This window comes from Arachis ipaensis, chromosome B5 (assembly GCF_059453495.1).
Source record: "Arachis ipaensis isolate K30076 ecotype BB chromosome B5, ASM5945349v1, whole genome shotgun sequence".
In the NCBI taxonomy this organism is placed as follows: domain Eukaryota; kingdom Viridiplantae; phylum Streptophyta; class Magnoliopsida; order Fabales; family Fabaceae; genus Arachis; species Arachis ipaensis.
Genome location: NC_142440.1, coordinates 36,773,911 through 36,794,893, shown reverse-complemented (window position 1 = coordinate 36,794,893; position 20,983 = coordinate 36,773,911). Strand labels below are relative to the sequence as shown.

The following is a 20,983-nucleotide window of genomic DNA, read 5'->3' as shown; positions in this document are numbered from 1 at the left end:
AACCTTAGAGACCAAAATAAGATTAGGCCCAAACGTAATAGATCAATTTAATACTTTACCTTATCAATAATATATCTGTATTTGCATCATAGGAGCTCTTAAGATAGTATGAATTAGCATTTTCTGATTTTTCATCAATATATAAAAGTTATTTTTCCAGCACCATGAGTCTTTCTTGCGTAGTTATAAAAACCGAACTGATAATCAAACCAGTCAGGCTATTAATTTACTGATTTATTAGTTTAACCAATAAATTATTAGTTGAACGGGTAAAATCGGTCATATATGTAAATAAAAAATAAAAAATAGTAAAAAATTTAAAAAATTTAAAATACATATCTTCACCAAACATTTTAAGAACAACTAAGTCTCAAATTTTAAAGACAACTAATATAAAGATAGACATAAAATTAGTTAGTACTAATATAATAGTAACTTAATTTGACATAATAATACCAATTCATAATATCAATAAATTTTAATACTAGTATCAAAACAGATAACTTTAATCACAATACTAACATAAAAAAAAAAAAAAAAAATCACAATACTAACATTGAAATAGATAAAGATTAATAATTTTTTAGTAAAGTTTATATTTTTATAAATAATGGTGCATAATTAAAAATATAATTAATTCAAAAAATAAAAAATAAAAAAATTAAATTAAATTAAATATTTATAAAATTATTTAATTCAAAGATTTATTATATAATTAGTCTTTGTCATATATAACATTAAGAAGCACAGTAACAAAGTAACAATGAAGATGGACTACAACTAAGAGGTTTATTTTTACAACTTTCTCATACACATCAAATAAGGAAAAAGAAACAATATTTTAAAACTCTTGAAGATATTCATCTATAATAAAGAATTAAAAATAGATTATTCTCCAAATTTAGCAAGGACTTGGAAAATCAAGAACAATGAAAAAAGCTTTTTGAAGAATTGAATTTAAAGTAATTACCTCTAGTAAAATTTTTTTTTATCTTTGTGTTTTCGTAATCTCTTTCTTATTCTTTTTAATTGAAAATTGATCTAATAAAAAAGTATAATGAATATAATGATGGTAGTCATAATATTCGTACTTGCCTAAAGAAATTTATGTAACTATAACTAACTAATTTTTTTTATTATTTTGCAAGTATATTATTTTTAACAGACAGTCATTCTAATTTGTTTTTAATACTTTTTTATTATATCCATAAATATATATATATATATATATATATTTTTTTTTTTTTTTTTCAATCACAGAGATAATAACTTCAAATTCATTACTTTTGGGTGCCTTTTTATACTTTGGAAGGTTCATCACTTTTGGATGCCTTATATGGTTCATCACTTGACATACTCTTGGAAGCAGGTTTGAGGAGCTACAACAAAAATTAAGGCATTGTCATCATTCGGAGACTCCTCTTGATATTGTTCATTTTTTTTATTATTTGTTTTTGTTTTTGTATGATTATGCTTTAGGACATATGATAAATTTATTATTAATAAAAAATTTTAAATTTTTTATTTAATAAATATAAATTAAATATATTAAAAATTTAAAATTTTTATATTTTTAATAATTTTTTTAATTTATAATTTTAATATATGTCTTTAAGACACAAAATAAAAACTTTTAGTAAATAAAATACTCATAGCCATCCACAATAGTGATTAAGGTCTACTAATAAATGAAATAGTGAAGCATATTTTTTTTTTGGTGAACCACTTCTTTTTTGGTGAACTATAGTGAAGCATATAAATATCCAATACTTTGTGGTTATAATAAAAAAATGGTTTAATTACTTTGATCGTTATATAGTTTCGCAAAATTTTTAATTAGGTTTTTATACTTTTTTTTTTAACTAAATCATTGCACTAATTTATTTTTTTAATTGGATTTTTATATTTTTTTTATTTGGATCTTTACACCAATTTTTTTAATTAAATTTCTATACAATTAAGCTAATTACTACCAAAAAAGACTTAATTAAAAAAATTTAATGTAAAAATCCAATTAAAAAAAAATATAAACACCTAATTAAAAATTTTACAAAATTATAGAAAACAACAAAATAATTAAACTTAAAAAATTAGACCAGTCAAAATAAAGAAAAGATTCATGCACATGGAAAAAAGAGTATTGGAATATCAATTTATTACCGATTTAATGAGGAATTTATTTTTTAGAAATTTAGTACTATCAAATGTTGGAAATGAGTTTCCTCCCTCCAATTATCCGAATTGAAAAGGTTAACTAACATGTGTCGTATTAAATGACAATGAACCAAACCTGAAAAAAAAAAAAAAATCCATGTTGGCTCTTACTAGATTCTTATCCTATCCACGTCACCAATTACAAGATCTTTTGCTTATTTTTGTAGTAGATAATGTTGTCTAGTTGTGCCTGGTTTTATAGGATTTTTTATTTAAATAAATAAATAAATTATAATAATTATTCAAATAAATAATCTAAAAAGTATTTATTGAAATAAATATTCTTTTCTTATTTCATTTATACTGTAAATAAGATAATTTTATATATTTTTATTATTTTTTATATATTTTATATATTTATCAAAATTATTTTTTGCGTTCATCTGTCTTATCTCATTTACACTGTAAACGAGATACATACAAAATTATTTCGTTCACAGTGTAATCGAAATAAGAAAAAAAAATTTATTTCGATAAATATTTTTTAAATTATTTATTTTGATAATTATTATAATTAATTTATTTATTTAAATAAAAAATTCTGGTTTTATTAGACAACGACGAGTTTGGCGTTTCAACAGAAAAAAAAAAAAAAAGGAAAACACAACCAATAGTAAAAAATTCGCGAAGTAACTTGCAGCTATGTAGTACCATTCAATTTCTTGGAAGAGAGAAACAAAAAAAATGATTTTCAGCTTGCAATGTACAAATGGTTTCCGATTTAATTTTCAAGAAATAAAAAAAAAATTGCACCGTTCAATTTAATTTTTCATAAATTAAAAAATTACAAGATTTTGAAATTGCACAGTTCGATTTCATTCTTTAAAAAAATTAATAGAAATTTAAATCACACCTTCCATTTGTTTTATTCAAAAATTTAAATAAATTAAAAGGAATGAAAGGGAATCATCCAATTTTCTAAACTCTGATTTTTTTTAAAAAGTAATTGGAAAATGCATCTTCTGATTTTTTTCATTTTGCAAAACGGTCTCCATTAAAATTTAAAATACAAAAAGCCCCAATTATTATTATGTAATTCATACATCGTACTCCAATATAAAAAAAATTGAGCCGCAAAAAAATAATGTTGGTCTCGAATTCAGAATTTAAGAAAGAAAATGGGTCTAAACTATTTACCCAATTTATGTTCTCTTATGTTCAAAGAGAACATGATATATATAGATGACATTATATATATATTATTGGAAGAATTTTAAGTGTATCGAGAACATCGGTGTTCCAGTTATTTTAACCGTTGATCTAAATTATAAAAAATATATATAATATATATTAATTGAAATCAACGGTTAAAATAACTGAAACATCGGTATTCTCAGTACTATTAAAATTTTTTCTATATTATTGCTAATAAGTGTTCCAAAAAATGTCAAAATAAAAAGACTTTATAAAAACATAAAGGGTAATAATATTTCTATCTCAATTTTAATAATATTACTCAACTTTTTTTGATGAAAAAAATAAAAAAAAATATTGTATATAATGACTTTATAAAAAATAATAGGGTAATATTCTTGTTTATATCTTGTCTCAACAACTAAAGTCATGCTTAATAAAGATAAAAGACCCAATCCATAAAGGAGGTCTTCAACTTGTATCCGACCTATTTAAAGAGTTCGGACACTGTAAAGGAGTTCAAGTTCTACTTGCCCAAGCAAGTAAACTACCTCCGCGAATTTCTTCTACTATCTCTATCTCCCCTAAAAGATAGATGCCAACGAACTCCCAAGATAAAGGGAACAGTTATCCATAATAAAGATGGAACTACTCCAACAAAGGTGGTTATCGACTATATTATAAATATACTAACACCCCTCAGGTATACTCACGTTCTAATCTACTAAAATCTGCCTAAATCTCTTTCTAAATTAAGCATCAGAGTCCCTTGGATGTACCACCTTCACCTTCTCACAAGGAACTCGGACGGCGACATCTCAGCACAAGAACAAGTCGGACGCTGCCCCTCAAGGAGTTTGGACCTCACGTCCAGACCCACATCAATGTTTCAGGTAACCCTCGAAACATTGGTGCCGTTGCTGGAGACCTGGGATTCAACTCCTAATAATGGCGGACCACCAGTATGAAGACGGGCATACAACATTCGAATCTGAACCTGAGCCCTGATAAACCCATATTTTATGATATATTTTGTGCCTAATTTAAGTGATTTATTCAATCCTTCACTCACTTATTCATGTTGATTGCATGGTTTTACTTTCCCTTCCTTATTATGTGAGATATGTGAAAAACATGTTTTCTATGCTTTAAGAATAATTATTTTAATTACCCTTTATTACCATTCGATGCCGTGATTTGTGTGTTGAGTAGTTTCAGATCTTTTAAGGCAGGAATAACTTAAAAGGATGGAAAGAAAACATACAAAAATGGAAGGAAAGCACAAAATGGAGTTTTTGAAGAAACTGACAGCGACGCGAACGCGTGGACGACGCGGCCGCATGCCCAGTGCGAAGAGAGCGTGACGCGAACGCGTGAATGACGCGATCGCGCGCCACGAGCAAAACGCAGATGACGCGGACGCATGACCAAAGCGAACGCGTGATAAGGAAAACTCCAGATGACGCGACCGCGTGACCCACGTGACCGTGTAACCCACGCGGACGCGTGACAGAGGCCACGCACCAGAAATTACAGAAAACGCTCCCAGCGATTTTTGAAGCCCTTTTTAGCCCAAATCCAAGTTCAGAAGGCACAGATAAGAGGTTATGAAGTGGGGGAATGCATCCATTCAGAGGAGAGTCTCCAATTATTCACTTTTCATGATTTAGATGTAGTTTTTAGAGAGAGGTTCTCTCCTCTCTCTCTTAGGATTAGGATTTAGGATTTTTCTTACTTTCATGATTGTCCCTTTTTATCAGGTTCAACTTTCTTTTTGATTATCTTCTCAATTTAATTTATGAACTTTTCTATGTTATAGATAATTCTCTTAATTAATGTTATTTGAGGTATTTTAGTTTATGATTGCTCTCTTTTATTTATGTTACTGTTACTTCCAATCTGAAGATATTTTTATTCGAGTAGATTTACTTTTCCCCTTTTGGTCTTGGTTAAGAAATCAGTAACTCAGGAGTTATCAAACTCAACGTGATCGATAATTGTTATCTTTGCTAATTGAATTGAACTTCAATAATTCCAGTCATTTCTTAGGAATTGACTAGAACCTGAAGATCAGACTAATCAATCCACTTGACCTTCCCTTGCTCTAGTAAAGGCTAACTAAGTGGGATTAAGATTTAATTCTCATCTCCATTGATAAGGATAACTAGGATAGGACTTCCAATTTCTCATACCTTGCCAAAAGTGTGTTTTACAGTTATTTATTTATTTTACTTGTCATTCAAATTACTTGTTTCTTACTTTTAAAACCCCCCAATTTACAATCTTCATAACCAATAGTAAGAACATACCTCCCTGCAGTTCCTTGAGAAGATGACCCGAGGTTTAAATACTTCGGTTATTAATTTTAAAGGGGTTTGTTACTTGTGACAACCAAAACTTTTGTAAGGAAGGTTGATGGCTTGGTTTAGTAACTATACTTGCAACGAGAGTTTACTACAACTTCTAAACCATCAATCTTCAGTTCTTCAAGCCCAAACCAGAGGGCCATGCCATTATACTTCCTCCATCATCACAAACGCATGTTCCTCACGGAGAAGGAACATCGAGAAATTTCTAGCCCAGGTGGATCCAATCAGAAGTCCATCCACCAGTAGAAGTCCATCTATAAACAATGGAGCTGCTAGGATTTGTTCACGGTCAACGAGAAACATTAGAACAACTTGAACATGAAGCTGAGCGTCAACGGAAAGCAGAACGGGAGCTGCTACGAGAAGTGCAACGGAGAAGGGAGCTAGAAGAAAAGCCCTTACAACTAAAGGCCGGTCTCCAAAAACGAAGTACCAGAACAGACCGGGAAGAAGCCCCTCGAGAGAGAAGACCCATTCATAGAAGAGATCATGCAAGGTAAATGTTCTGCGGGTTACTGATAAACCCCAATTTTGTGGTTTATCTTGTGCTTATTTTGGGAGATTTTATCACCTTTTCCCACATTTATTCAATGGAATAGTATGGTTTTGTAATTCTCCCTCAAATTGTGCTTAAGTATAAAAACAAGCTTTTTAGGCCCTTAAATCAGTGATTTTAATTCACTTTAATTCCATTCGATATCTTGATGTGTTTGTTGAGTGATTTCAGGTCCATAAGGCAAGTATTGGATGGAAGAAATAAAGAGAAAAGCATACAAAGTGGAGAATGCATGAGGAAACAAGGATTTGGAGTACATCAACCCACGTGCACGTGCCATGCACGCGCACGCGTGCATTGGAGATTTTTCAAGCCACACGCACGCGTCAAGCACGTGTACGTGTGAATAGGGGTTTTTGCCATCGACGCGCATGCGTCAAGCACGCACACGCGTGACACGCGGCACGTGACTCACTTAAAGGAAAATCGCTGGGGGCGATTTCTGAGCTGTCCAGGCCCAAATCTAACTTGTTTCTGAGGGTATTTGATGCAGAATTGATGAGCGGATAATTTATACGCTTTTTGGCATTGTTTTTACATAGTTTTCAGTATGATTTAGTTAGTTTTTAGTATATTTTTATTAGTTTTTAATTAAAATTCACATTTCTGGACTTTACTATGAGTTTGTGTGTTTTTCTATGATTTCAGGTATTTTCTGGTTGAAATTGAGGGACTTGAGCAAAAATCAGATTCAGAGGTTGAAGAAGGACTGCAGATGCTGTTGGATTCTGACCTCCCTACATTCAAAGTGGATTTTCTGGAGCTACAGAACTCCAAATGGTGCGATTCTAATTGCGTTGGAAAGTAGACATCTAGGGCTTTCCAGCAATATATAATAGTCTATACTTTGAATAAGGATTGACGACGTAAACTGGCGTTCAACGCCAGTTCCATGCTGCATTCTGGAGTCAAACGCCAGAAACAAGTTGCAAAGTGGAGTTCAACGCCAGAAACACGTTACAAACTGGCGTTCAACTCCAAGAATGACCTCTCAATGTGTAAACTTCAAGCTCAACCCAAGCACACACCAAGTGGGTCCCAGAAGTGGATTTCTGCATTATTTACTTAATTCTGTAAACCCTAGTAACTAGTTTAGTATAAATAGGACTTTTTACTAATATCTTTGGGGGATCTTTTGATCCTTTGATCATGTTTTGGGGGCTGGCCATTCGGCCATGCCTGAACCTTTCACTTATGTATTTTTCAACGGTAGAGTTTCTACACACCATAGATTAAGGTGTGGAGCTCTGCTGTTCCTCAAAGATTAATGCAAAGTACTACTATTTTTCTATTCAATTCAACTTATTCCGCTTCTAAGATATTCATTCGTACTTCAATATGATGGATGTGATGATCGTGACAGTCATCATCATTCGCAACTTATGAACGCGTGCCTGACAACCACTTCCGTTCTACCTTAGATTGAATGGATATCTCTTGGATATCTAATACAGGGGACCGAGTCCGAGTTATTAGTGTCTTCGTGGTATAAGTTAGAACCCATGGATGGCCATTCCTGAGATCCGGAAAGTCTAAACCTTGTCTGTGGTATTCTGAGTAGGATCTGGGAAGGGATGGCTGTGACGAGCTTCAAACTCGCGAGTGCTGGGCGTAGTGACAGACGCAAAAGGATCAATGGATCCTATTCCAGTATGATCGAGAACCGACAGATGAATAGCCGTGCCGTGACAGAGCATCTTAGACCATTTTCACTGAGAGAACGGGGAGTAGCCATTGACAACGGTGATGCCCAACATACAGCTTGCCATGGAAAGGAGTAGGATTGATTGGATGAAGACAGCAGGAAAGCAGAGATTAGAGGAACGAAAGCATCTCTATACGCTTATCTGAAATTCTCACCAGTGAATTACATAAGTACCACTATCCTATTTTATATTTTATTTAATTTTCATCCACTATAATCTCTTAATACAATTTAATCTGCCTGACTGAGATTTACAAGGTGACCATAGCTTGCTTCAAGCCGACAATCTCTGTGGGATCGACCCTTACTCACGTAAGGTTTATTACTTGGACGACCCAGTGCACTTGCTGGTTAGTTGTACGAAGTTGTGAAATAGATATAAGATCATGAGCGTGCGTATTGAGTTTTTAGCACCGTTGCCAAGGAATGGAATGATCACGATTTCGCACACCAAGTTTTTGGCGCCGTTGCCGGGGAATGGAATGATCACGATTTCGCACACCAAGTTTTTGGCGCCGTTGCCGGGGATTGTTCGAGTTTGGACAACTGACAGTTCATCGTGTTGCTCAGATTAGGTAACTTTCTTTTCGTTTTCTTTTCAAAAAAAAAAACTTTCCTTTTGTTTTCGAAAATTATTTTAAAATTTTTAAGAATGAATTCTAAAGTTTCAAATTGGTATGCTGAAGTTTGGCTGGCCATCAAGCTTTAGACTAACCCGGTATGATTCTTGGAATCTTGATTGAGGACTTTGAATTCATTGCTTCCTTTTCCCTATAGGTTTTCAAAAAAATAAAAATATACAAAAAAAAATAATAAAATCATAAAATCAAAAATATTTTTGATGTTTCTTGTTTGAGTCTAGAGTCAATTTTTAAGTTTGGTGTCAATTGCATTTTTTCTAAAAATTTATGCATTTTTTGAAAATTCATGCATTCATAGTGTTCTTCATGATCTTCAAGTTGTTCTTGGTAAGTCTTCTTGTTTGATCTTCATATTTTCTTGTTTTATGTCTTTTCTAGTTTTTCATATGCATTTTTAATTTGTTAGTGTCTAATTATTGAAAATTTCTAAGTTTGGTGTCTTGCATGTTTTTCTTTTCTTAAAAAATTTTCAAAAATAAGTCTTGATGTTCATCTTGATCTTCAAAGTGTTCTTGGTGTTCATCTTGACATTCATAGTGTTCTTACATGCATTGTGTGTTTTGATTCATAATTTTTATGCTATGAGTCTTTTTCATGTTTTTCTCTTTCTTCATTAAAAATTCAAAAATAAAAAAAAATATCTTTTCCTTATTTTACTCAAAATTTTCGAAAATATGATTTGACTTAGTAAAAAAGTTTTTAAATTTAATTGTTTCTTATGAATCAAATCAAATTTTCAATTTAAAAATCTTATCTTTTCAAAATCTTTTTCATTTTACCTTCATATTTTCAAAAACTTTTTAAATTTGATTTTCAAAATCTTTTTTTTATTTTATTTCTTAATTTTCAAAATCTTTACTAACATTTAATATGATTGATTGAAAAATTTCAAGTTGTTACTTGCTTATTAAGAAAGATTCAATCTTTAAACTCTAGAATCATATCTTTTTAGTTTCTTGTTAGTCAAGTAATCAACTTTAGTTTTCAAAATCAAATCTTTTTAATTTTCTTTTCAAATCTTTTTCAAATTAAAATTTCAATCATATCTTTTTCAAATTCAATTTCAAAATCTTTTCTAACTTCTTATCTTTTTAAAATTGATTTTCAAATCTTATCTTTTTGTTTCAATCATATCTTTTTAAATTTCAATCATATCTTTTTCAAAAACAAATTTCAAATCTTTTTCAATCAATCTTATCTTTTTGTTTCAATCATATCTTTTTCAAAACTACCTAACTAATCCTCTCTCTCTTATTTTCGAAAATTCCCTTTCTCCTTTTTCAAAATTCCTTTTAATTAACTAATTGTTTTAATTTTAATTTAATTTCAACTTTAATTTTCGAAATCTAACTTTCAATTTTAATTTTTATTTTAATTAAATTTCGAAATTCTCTCTCTCATCTCCTTCTATTTATTTATTCATCTACTAACACCTCTCTCCCATCCAAAAATTCGAACACCACCTCCCTCTCTGTGTTCGAGTTTTTCCTCTTCTCTTCTTTACATTACATTCTTTTCTTCTTATACTCACACAAAAGAATCTCTATACTGTGATATAGAGGATTTCATATTTTCTTTGTTATTCCCTTCTTTATCATATGAGCAGGAGCAAGGACAAGAACATTCTTGTTGAAGCAGATCCTGAACCTGAAATGACTCTGAAAAGAAAACTAAGAGAAGTTAAAATACAACAATCTAGAGACAACCTTACAGGAATTTTCGAACAGGAAGAGGAGATGGCAGCCGAAAATAATAATAATACAAGGAGGATGCTTGCTGACTTTACTGCACCTAATTCCAATTTACATGGAAGAAGCATCTCCATTCCTGCCATTGGAGCAAACAATTTTGAGCTGAAACCTCAATTAGTTTCTCTGATGCAGCAGAACTACAAGTTTCATGGACTTCCATCTAAAGATCCTTTTCAGTTCTTAACTGAATTCTTGCAGATCTGTGATACTGTTAAGACCAATGGGGTTGATCCCGAGGTCTACAGGCTTATGCTTTTCCCGTTTGCTGTAAGAGACAGAGCTAGAGTGTGGTTGGACTTTCAACCCAAAGATAGCCTGAACTCTTGGGATAAGCTGGTCACGGCTTTCTTAGCCAAGTTCTTTCCTCCTCAAAAGCTGAGTAAGCTTAGAGTGGATATTCAAACCTTCAGACAGAAAGAAGGTGAATCCCTCTATGAAGCTTGGGAGAGATATAAGTAACTGACCAAAAAGTGTCCTTCTGACATGCTTTCAGAATGGACCATCCTGGATATATTCTATGATGGTCTGTTTGAATTAGCTAAGATGTCATTGGATACTTCTGCAGGTGGATCCATTCACCTAAAGAAAACGCCTGCAGAAACTCAAGAACTCATTGACATGGTTGCTAATAACCAGTTCATGTACACTTCTGAGAGAAATCCTGTGAGTAATGGGATGCCTCAGAAGAAGGGAGTTCTTGAAATTGATACTCTGAATGCCATATTGGCTCAGAATAAAATATTGACTCAGCAAGTCAATATGATTTATCAGAGTCTGAATGGAATGCAAGCTGCATCCAACAGTACTCAAGAGGCATCTTCTGAGGAAGAAGCTTTTGATCCTGAGAACCCTGCAATAGCAGAGGTGAATTACATGGGTGAACCCTATGGAAACACCTATAATTCCTCATGGAGAAATCACCCAAATCTCTCATGGAAGGATCAACAAAAGCCTCAACAAGGCTTTAATAATGGTAGAAGAAACAGGTTTAGCAATAGCAAACCTTTTCCATCATCCACTCAATAAAAGACAGAGAGTTCTGAGCATACCCCATCTAGCTTGGCAAACATAGTCTCTGATCTATCTAAGGCCACTCTAAGTTTCATGAATGAAACAAGGTCCTCCATTAGAAATTTGGAAGCACAAGTGGGCTAGCTGAGTAAAAGAATCACTGAAACCCCTCCTAGTACTCTCCCAAGCAATACAGAAGAAAATCCAAAAGGAGAGTGCAAGGCCATTGAATTGATCATCATGGCCGAACCTACAAGGGAGGGAGAGGACGTGAACCCCAGTGAGGAAGACCTCCTGGGACGTCCAGAGATCAATAAAGAGTCTCCCTCTGAGGAACCAAAGGACTCTGAGGCTCATCTGGAGACCATAGAGATTCCATTAAATCTCCTTATGCCATTCATGAGCTCTGATGAATATTCCTCTTCTGAAGAGAATGAAGATGTTACTGAAGAGCAAGTTGCCAAGTACCTTGGTGCTATCATGAAGCTCAATGCCAAATTATTTGGTAATGAAACTTGGGAAGATGAACCTCCCTTACTCACCAATGAACTGAGTGATCTGGATCAACTGAGATTGCCTCAGAAGAAACAGGATCCTGGAAAATTCTTAATACCTTGTACCATAGGCACCATGACCTTTGAAAAGGCTCTATGTGGCCTTGGGTCAGGGATAAACCTCATGCCCCTCTCTGTAATGGAGAAATTGGGAATTTTTGAGGTGCAAGCTGCTAGAATCTCACTAGAGATGGCAGACAACTCAAGAAAATAGGCTTATGGACTAGTAGAGGACGTGTTAGTAAAGGTTGAAAGCCTTTACATCCCTGCTGATTTCATAATCCTAGACACTGGGAAGGATGAGGATGAATCCATCATCCTTGGCAGACCCTTCCTAGCCACAGCAAGAGCTGTGATTGATGTGGACAGAGGAGAATTGGTCCTTCAACTGAATGAGGACTACCTTGTGTTTAAAACTCAAGGTCCTCCTTCTGTAGCCATGGAGAGGAAGCATGAAAAGTTTCTCTCAGTACAGAGTCAAACAAAGCTCCCACAATCAAACTCTAAGTTTGGTGTTGGGAGGCCTCAGCCAAACTCTAAGTTTGGTGTTGAACCCCCACAACCAAACTCTAAGTTTGGTGTTGGGAGGTCCCAACCTTGCTCTGATTATATGTGAGGCTCCATGAGAGCTCACTGTCAAGCTATTGACATTAAAGAAGCGCTTGTTGGGAGGCAACCCAATGTTAATTAATCACTTTTATTTTATTTTCTCTTTGTTATTTCATGTTTATTAGGTTGATGATCATGTGGAGTCACAAAAACTACTGAAAAATCAAAAACAGAATGAAAAATAGCATTGAAAATAGAACACCCTGGAGGAAGGGCTTACTGGCGTTTAAACGCCAGTAAGGAGCATCTGGGTGGCGTTCAACGCCAGAACAGAGCATAGAGCTGGCGCTGAACGCCAAAAACAAGCATAGAACTGGCGTTCAACGCCAAAAACATGCTGCATCTGGGCGTTGAATGCCCAGAACAAGCATCAATTCAGCGTTTAAACGCCAGAATTGCATACAAAGGTGTTTTACATGCCTAATTGGTGCAGGGATGAAAATCCTTGACACCTTAGGATCTGTGGATCCCACAGGATCATCTCAGGATTTGTGGACCCCACAGGATCCCCACCTACCTCCACTCATACTCTCCCCTCTTCTCATTCATCCTCTCTTCCCAATAAGAATCCTTCACCAATCACCTCAATCTCTCATCCCTTCTGTTTTCCATTCACCACTCACATCCATACACCCCACCTACCTTCAAAATTCAAAATCTCTTTCCCACCCAAGCCCACCCATATAGCCGAATACACACATCTCTCCATCTCCTCCATCTCTTCTTCTTCTTCTACTATTCTTTCTTATTTTGCTCGAGGGCGAGCAACATTCTAAGTTTGGTGTGGTAAAAGCATAGATTTTTTTGTTTTTCCATAACCATTGATGGCACCTAAGGCCAGAGAAACCTCTAGAAAGAGGAAAGGGAAGACAAAAGCTTCCACCTCTGAGTCATAGGAGATGGAGAGATTCATCTCAAGGGTCTATAGCTCAGTGGTAGAACATTTGATTGCAAATCAAGAGATCCCTGAGATACCTCAGGGGATACATTTTCCTCCACACAATTATTGGGAGCAACTAAGGATAGGAGCACCAAGAGCACTCCATCATCCTTCATGAAATTAGAGAAGATCAAAGAGCTATGAGGAGGAGCAAGAAAGACAAGGAAGAGACATAGAGGAGCTCAAAAGCACCATTGGTCCTTTAAGAAGAGGAAGACGCCACCCTCACTAAGGTGGACTCATTCCTTAATCTCCTTGTTTATTTATTTTCCTGTTTTTCGATTTTTATGCTTTATGTCTGTTTATGTTTTTGTCTTCATGATCACTAGTATTTAAGTGTCTATGCCTTAAAGTTATGAATGTCCTATGAATCCATCACCTCTCTTGAATGAAAAATGTTTTAATTACAAAAGAACAAGAAGTACATGGTTTCGAATTCATCCTTGAAACTAGTTTAATTATTTTGATGTGGTGACAATACTTTTTGTTTTTTGAATGAATGCTTAAACAGTGCATATGTCTTTTGAAGTTGTTGTTTAAGAATGTTAAATATGTTGGCTCTTGAAAGAATGATAAACAGGAGAAATGTTATTTGATAATCTAAAAAATCATAAAAATGATTCTTGAAGCAAGAAAAAGCAGTGAATATAGAAAGCTTGCGAAAAAAAAAAGAAAAAAAATGGCGAAAAATATAAAAAAAAGGAAAAAAAAGAAAAAGCAAGCAGAAAAAGCCAAAAGCTCTTAAAACCAAGAGGCAAGAGCAAAAAGCCAGTAACCCTTAAAACCAAAAGGCAAGGATAATAAAAAAGGATCTAAGGCTTTGAGCATCAGTGGATAGGAGGGCCTAAAGGAATAAAATCCTGGCCTAAGCGGCTAAACCAAGCTGTCCCTAACCATGTGCTTGTGGCGTGAAGGTGTCAAGTGAAAACTTGAGACTGAGCGGTTAAAGTCAAGGTCCAAAGCAAAAGAAGAGTGTGCTTAAGAACCATGGACACCTCTAATTGGGGACTTTAGCAAAGCTGAGTCACAATCTGAAAAGGTTCACCCAGTTATGTGTCTGTGGCATTTATGTATCCGGTGGTAATACTGGAAAACAAAGTGCTTAGGGCCACGGCCAAGACTCATAAAGTAGCTGTGTTCAAGAATCAACATACTGAACTAGGAGAATCAATAACACTATCTGAATTCTAAGTTCCCATAGATGCCAATCATTCTGAACTTCAATGGATAAAGCGAGATGCCAAAACTATTCAAGAGGCAAAAAGCTACAAGTCCCGCTCATCTGGTTGGAGCTATGTTTCATTGATATTTTGGAATTTATAGTATATTCTCTTCTTTTTATCCTATTTGATTCTCAGTTGCTTGGGGACAAGCAACAATTTAAGTTTGGTGTTGTGATGAGCGGATAATTTATACGCTTTTTGGCATTGTTTTTACATAGTTTTCAGTATGATTTAGTTAGTTTTTAGTATATTTTTATTAGTTTTTAATTAAAATTCACATTTCTATACTTTACTATGAGTTTGTGTATTTTTCTGTGATTTCAGGTATTTTCTGGCTGAAATTGAGGGACTTGAGCAAAAATCAGATTCAGAGGTTGAAGAAGGACTGCAGATGCTGTTGGATTCTGACCTCCCTGCACTCAAAGTGGATTTTCTGGAGCTACAGAAATCCAAATGGCATGCTCTTAATTGCGTTGGAAAGTAGACATCCAGGACTTTTCAGAAATATATAATAGTCCATACTTTGAATAAGGATTGATGATGTAAACTGGCGTTCAACGCCAGTTCCATGCTACATTCTAGAGTCAAACGCTAGAAACAAGTTGCAAAGTGGAGTTCAACGCCAGAAACACGTTACAAACTGGCGTTCAACTCCAAGAATGACCTCTCCACATGTAAACTTCAAGCTCAGCCCAAGCACACACCAAGTGGACCCCAGAGGTGGATTTCTGCATCATTTACTTAATTCTGTAAACCCTAGTAACTAGTTTAGTATAAATAGGACTTTTTACTAATATCTTTGGGGGATCTTTTGATCCTTTGATCATGTTTTGGGGGCTGGCCATTCGGCCATGCCTGAACCTTTCACTTATGTATTTTTCAATAGTAGAGTTTCTACACACCATAGATTAAGGTGTGGAGCTCTGCTGTTCCTCAAAGATTAATGCAAAGTACTACTGTTTTTCTATTCAATTCTACTTATTCCGCTTCTAAGATATTCATTCGTACTTCAATATGATGGATGTGATGATCGTGACAGTCATCATCATTCGCAACTTATGAATGCGTGCCTGACAACCACTTCCGTTCTACCTTAGATTGAATGGATATCTCTTGGATATCTAATACAGGGGACCGAGTCTGAGTTATTAGTGTCTTCGTGGTATAAGTTAGAACCCATGGATGGCCATTCCTGAGATCCGAAAAGTTTAAACCTTGTCTGTGGTATTCCGAGTAGGATCTGGGAAGGGATGGCTGTGACGAGCTTCAAACTCGCGAGTGCTGGGCGTAGTGACAGACGCAAAAGGATCAATGGATCCTATTCCAGTATGATCGAGAACTGACAGATGAATAGCCGTGCCGTGACAGAGCATCTTGGACCATTTTCGCTGAGAGGACGAGAAGTAGCCATTGACAACGGTGATGCCCAACATACAGCTTGCCATGGAAAGGAGTAGGATTGATTGGATGAAGACAGCAGGAAAGCAGAGATCAGAGGAACGAAAGCATCTCTATACGCTTATCTGAAATTCTCACCAGTGAATTACATAAGTACCACTATCCTATTTTATATTTTATTTAATTTTCATCCACTATAATCTCTTAATACAATTTAATCCGCCTGACTGAGATTTACAAGGTGACCATAGCTTGCTTCAAGCCGACAATCTCCGTGGGATCGACCCTTACTCACGTAAGGTTTATTACTTGGACGACCCAGTGCACTTGCTGGTTAGTTGTACGAAGTTGTGAAACAGATATAAGATCATGAGCATGCGTATTGAGTTTTTAGCGCCGTTGCCAAGGAATGGAATGATCACGATTTCGCACACCAAGAATCGAAGATAGAGGAAATAGGGAGCCATTTTTTGTAACTTAGCATCATGTAGGTTAGTTTCTAAAGAGAGAAGCTCCCTCTTCTCTCTAGAATTAGGGTTCTTAGGCTATTTCCATCTTAGATCTAGGTCGAATTACTTGATTTCATCTTGTTCCCTTTGCAATCTCTTATTTCTACTACTCTATTCTTCTTAGGTCTCTTGTTAATTTTACTTTTATGTCTCTTTTATGTTTATGAATGCTCATGTTGGATTTTGTTTACATTTAATAAAATTTGATGTTGATGTTTCTTTTATTGATGAATTGAGTTGTGAATTTACTTTCCTTGCAATTGATAGTTGGTAGATTTTATTATTCTTGCACATTTACCATGCTTTCCATTTGTACCCACCAAGTGTTTGACAAAATGCTTGGTTGGGTTTTAGAGTAGATTTTGAGCATTCTTGGCTTGGAAAGAGTAATTAGACAATCTTGAGTCATGAAAACCCAACCTATGTTGGTGATCTAGAGTTGTTAGCTAGTATTATTTCTATTAACTCTAATCTCTTACTAATTCAATTAGTGAGTTGATTAGGACATTTGGATTGAGATTAGCTAGTCTTATTAGACTTTCTTTGAGTGTGAAGATAATATGATACTTTCTTTCATTTGTCGGGGATGACGTAATAGGATAAGTTCTTGTTTATTATTGTGATATGATTGATTAGTCTTGTTTGATATTCTCCCTATGTGAAAATAACATGATACCATCTTCCCTTTGTTGGAGTTGACTAAATAAGATGAATTAATCATTGTATGACTAGGATAGAAAGCTTATGTTCTCAATCTTTGCCATGAATGTCTCTCTTTATTAATTGCTTCTCTTTATTACTTGTCTTCTTTAAATACTTGCTTGATTTACCTTTCTTGTCATTTACTTTATTGCCACTTTTATCAATCAAACCCCCTTGTTCTTCATAGCTAATAATTGACCACTTCATTGCAATTCCTTGTGAGACGACCCAGAGTCTAAATACTTCGGTTAATTCTTATTTGGGGTTTGTTCTTTGTGACAACCAAATTTTTGCATGTGAGGATTCTTTGTTGGTGTAGAACTATATTTGCAACGAGAATTCATTCAATTGAGGAAATTCTATACCGTACAAGGAATCCGAGCATCAAAATGGCGCCGTTGCCGGAGAATTGCAATGGTGCTATGTTATTGGCTATTGTATATATTGTGAATAGCTTGATTCTTGGTTTGTTTTTTAGTTTTTGCTAGTGTAGGATTTTGCTCTCTTTGTTTCTTATTAGTATTTGTTTTTATTTTCTCTGGACACTATGAATTCTCATCTTTTTGGCTATGAGTGTGGTTCTAACTATGTTGTAGGAGATGGAAATTACAATGGTAACATGCATCAAGGAAGGAGCAACCAAAGGTGGGAGGAGCCTCAAGCATTTGATCAACCTCCATGGCAACAACCTCCACCAATGTACTATGAGCAAGAACTACTCCAAGATACATACCAATATAATGTGTGTGATGACCCTCATTGTGGTTGTCAACCACAATCATCATATGCATATGAACCCCCTCCTCAATATACCGTCCACCATACTCACAAGCCTCATACCACCATTCACCTCCATATGACCCTAACCCATATCCACCATACCAACCACCATATCAACCATATCTAGAGCCACCACCATTCCAATACCAATACTCCCATGGACCACAAAATCCATACACACCACCTCAAGAATTTCACCAATATGAACCACCTTCCAATTACAATAACCTTCCCTCAAACAATGAACCCTCTCTTCCGCCACTGCCCCCCCGATGAAGCCCTCATGCAAGAACTAAGAGATCTCGAATCTCATATCCTAAGGTAACAAGAGGGAACGGAAAAAGAGTCTAAGGAGATGGAAGCCAAGATTGCTATCATGGTAGAAGCCGTTAGCAACATGGTCTCATCCTGCCTAAGCTTGCGTGATCAAGGCACTCCCATTATTGAATGTGGAGAAGCAACCAAAGAGCTTAGTGAGGGAGTGAACTTGAAGCTCCAAGCTGAAGAAGAGGAGTTAAAGCAAGAAGTGCAACAAGAGGAGGAGGTAGAGTATTTATAGTAGTGCCTGATGACCATCCTTTAAGATAAGTTTGTCACCTTATCTTATCTTTTGCAGGTGAGATCATTATCTTTGGCTAACCGCCTTCTAGTGGGTGGTGGCTCCTTTCACTTTGGGCCTTCCTGGGCCTCTGTGGTGTTTTGTCCGAGCTCTTTATAAAGAGGTCAGTGTTGAGCCAACCTTTAAAGAGGTCGGTCGATCTGTTTTAGTCCAACCCGGACCTTATAGCTCGGTCTAGGGTATGAACAGTGCCCCTGCTTGAGTTTTAACCTTTCCAAGAGGTTGTGCCTTTGAGCTTTGACTTCTTTGGGGAAGTCATGTTCAAGCATCTTGTTCAGTTGCTCTTGGTTTGTTCCTTCCTTGCGTGAGTCTTGTGTCTTTATTGCTCTCGAGACGCGAAGCATTTTTGCTTTGCTTTTAAATGCTGCGCCTTTTTCGAGGGCGTTAGTTCTTTGGGAGTGTGCGAGCGTCTTTAAAGCCTATTGATTGGGCTTTTATTTGTTCTGCCCTTTCTTTTTCCCTCTTTAAACTTTGTTTGAAATCAAAGAAGGGGTTTTTACTATTTCAGTTTCCTTTGTTCCCTTTTTGTTTCATTTTTTTCTCCTCGCTTCCTTGCGAAAAACCTTTTTCTATGGCTTTTTCGATTTTTCCCCAGGCTTTCTTATTCTCTGAAGCTTTTGGCGTGGATTGTCCGTGTCTTGTGCGTCTATTGCTGTCGCTCTTTTCTTCATTACAGGTTGGTGCTTGTTTTATGCTTTTCGTATTTTTCTGGTTTGTTGATAGCTACGATCCTACCTTGCGTTGGCTCCTGGTGATATTGCATGTTTATTTCTTGAAAGGTTTTGATCCTTTGTTTTGCTGTACCTTTGAAAAAATGTTGGCGCTTGGATTTCTGATTTCTCTTTGCGTTTTTCTTATTTGACAGAGTTAGGGTTTTAACTCGCAACATTTCTTCCTTTCTGTATCTGCATTATTACCTCCAAAGGGTGCCCCTGGGTTTTGATTATTTTCTATGTTCTTGTGAACCTTGGGGCATCCTTTGTTTGCTGTTTGCTTTTTGTTTTTGCCCGAGTTACTTTGGTGGTGATACTTCTTTCGTTTTCTTGCTGTAGGTGTAGTTTACTATGTCTTCTCGTAAGAATATTGTTGAGATGTCTACAAAGGTCCCTCCCGGTATGGCTGACTGGTTAGATTCCATAGTGTTAATGTGTGTGACTGTAGTAGACCCAGAGTATTATGAGAAGTTTAAGAGGTTCCATAGGATATGTGAGAATAGGGAGGATGAAAAGAATTACGAGCTGTTGTCGCCGGATCCCGAGGAGAAGATCAGTTCCCCCCCTTAGGTCGGGCAGAGCGTCTCTTCTTTTATGCTTATGACTGCTTTTTTACTAAATTAGGTATTACCCTTCCCTTTATTGCATTTGAGACCGATATCCTTTGGAATTGTAATGTGGCTCCTTCCCAGCTTCACCCGAACTCTTGAGCTTTCATGAAAATTTTTCAGTTGTTGTGTTAGGAGTTGGGTGTCCGACCTACCATTTCTCTGTTTCTTTATCTGTTTGTGATGACCAAACCAGGGTCGACCAAGAAGAAAGCTTCTTGGATTTTTTTCCAGGCTACTTAAGGAAAGAAAGTCTTTTCTATTTTTGATGACTCCTTCCATGATTTCAAAAACTTTTATTTCAAAATCCGGACCGTTGAGGATGTCCACCCCTTCTTTCTAGATGAGAACAAAGAACCGACCTTCCCGCTTTGGTGGCAGAAGGATCCTGTAGTCCTTAAATAGAGAGTCTTGATGAGGTGGAGAGGGCCTTTGTGGGTGTCTTGGAGGAACACTGGGGGGAGCCTCCTCATCTGGATACTAAGAGATTTTTAGGGGATCCCGCTCTTCTCCGTTCTGAGCTAGGTAGTGCCCAACCTCTTCTTTTAGCCAATTTTCTTTATTTGTCGCGGTTTTGTCGTTATCTGCTGCATAACTATTTTCCTGGTTTCTTCTTTTAGAGATGGTGTCGAGTTCTGATTCGATGAAGGTTTTTTGCAAGACAAAGAAGGCGGTGGCTGCCCAAAATTTGTCGAGGAAGACATCGGGGAGGGTTCTTCTCAGCTCCTGCCGAAGAAGCTAGATTCGGGCCCTTAGGGACTGAGAAAGATTATCCCGACTCCTCAAGTTCGGGTAGCCTCTACCGATCCTCCTTTGGCAACTTCTGATGCTGCTTCCTCTCCAACTTCATCTGGCCCTCCTCCCAAGAGGCCGAGGATTGCCGGAACTTATGATCTCAATGATAAGGACTTTGACGGCATGGCTTTTCCTACAGAGTTTATTGCTCT

The 20,983-nt window shown here is 35.7% G+C and overlaps 1 non-coding gene across 1 annotated transcript; it reads right to left on the bottom strand.

The window, feature by feature from the left end:
• Positions 1-10,751: 10,751 nt before the first annotated feature.
• On the bottom strand, positions 10,752-10,859 carry LOC148563864 (small nucleolar RNA R71). Its single transcript, XR_015885508.1, has one exon. It is a non-coding gene; the product is annotated as a small nucleolar RNA R71 (small nucleolar RNA).
• Positions 10,860-20,983: the final 10,124 nt, after the last annotated feature.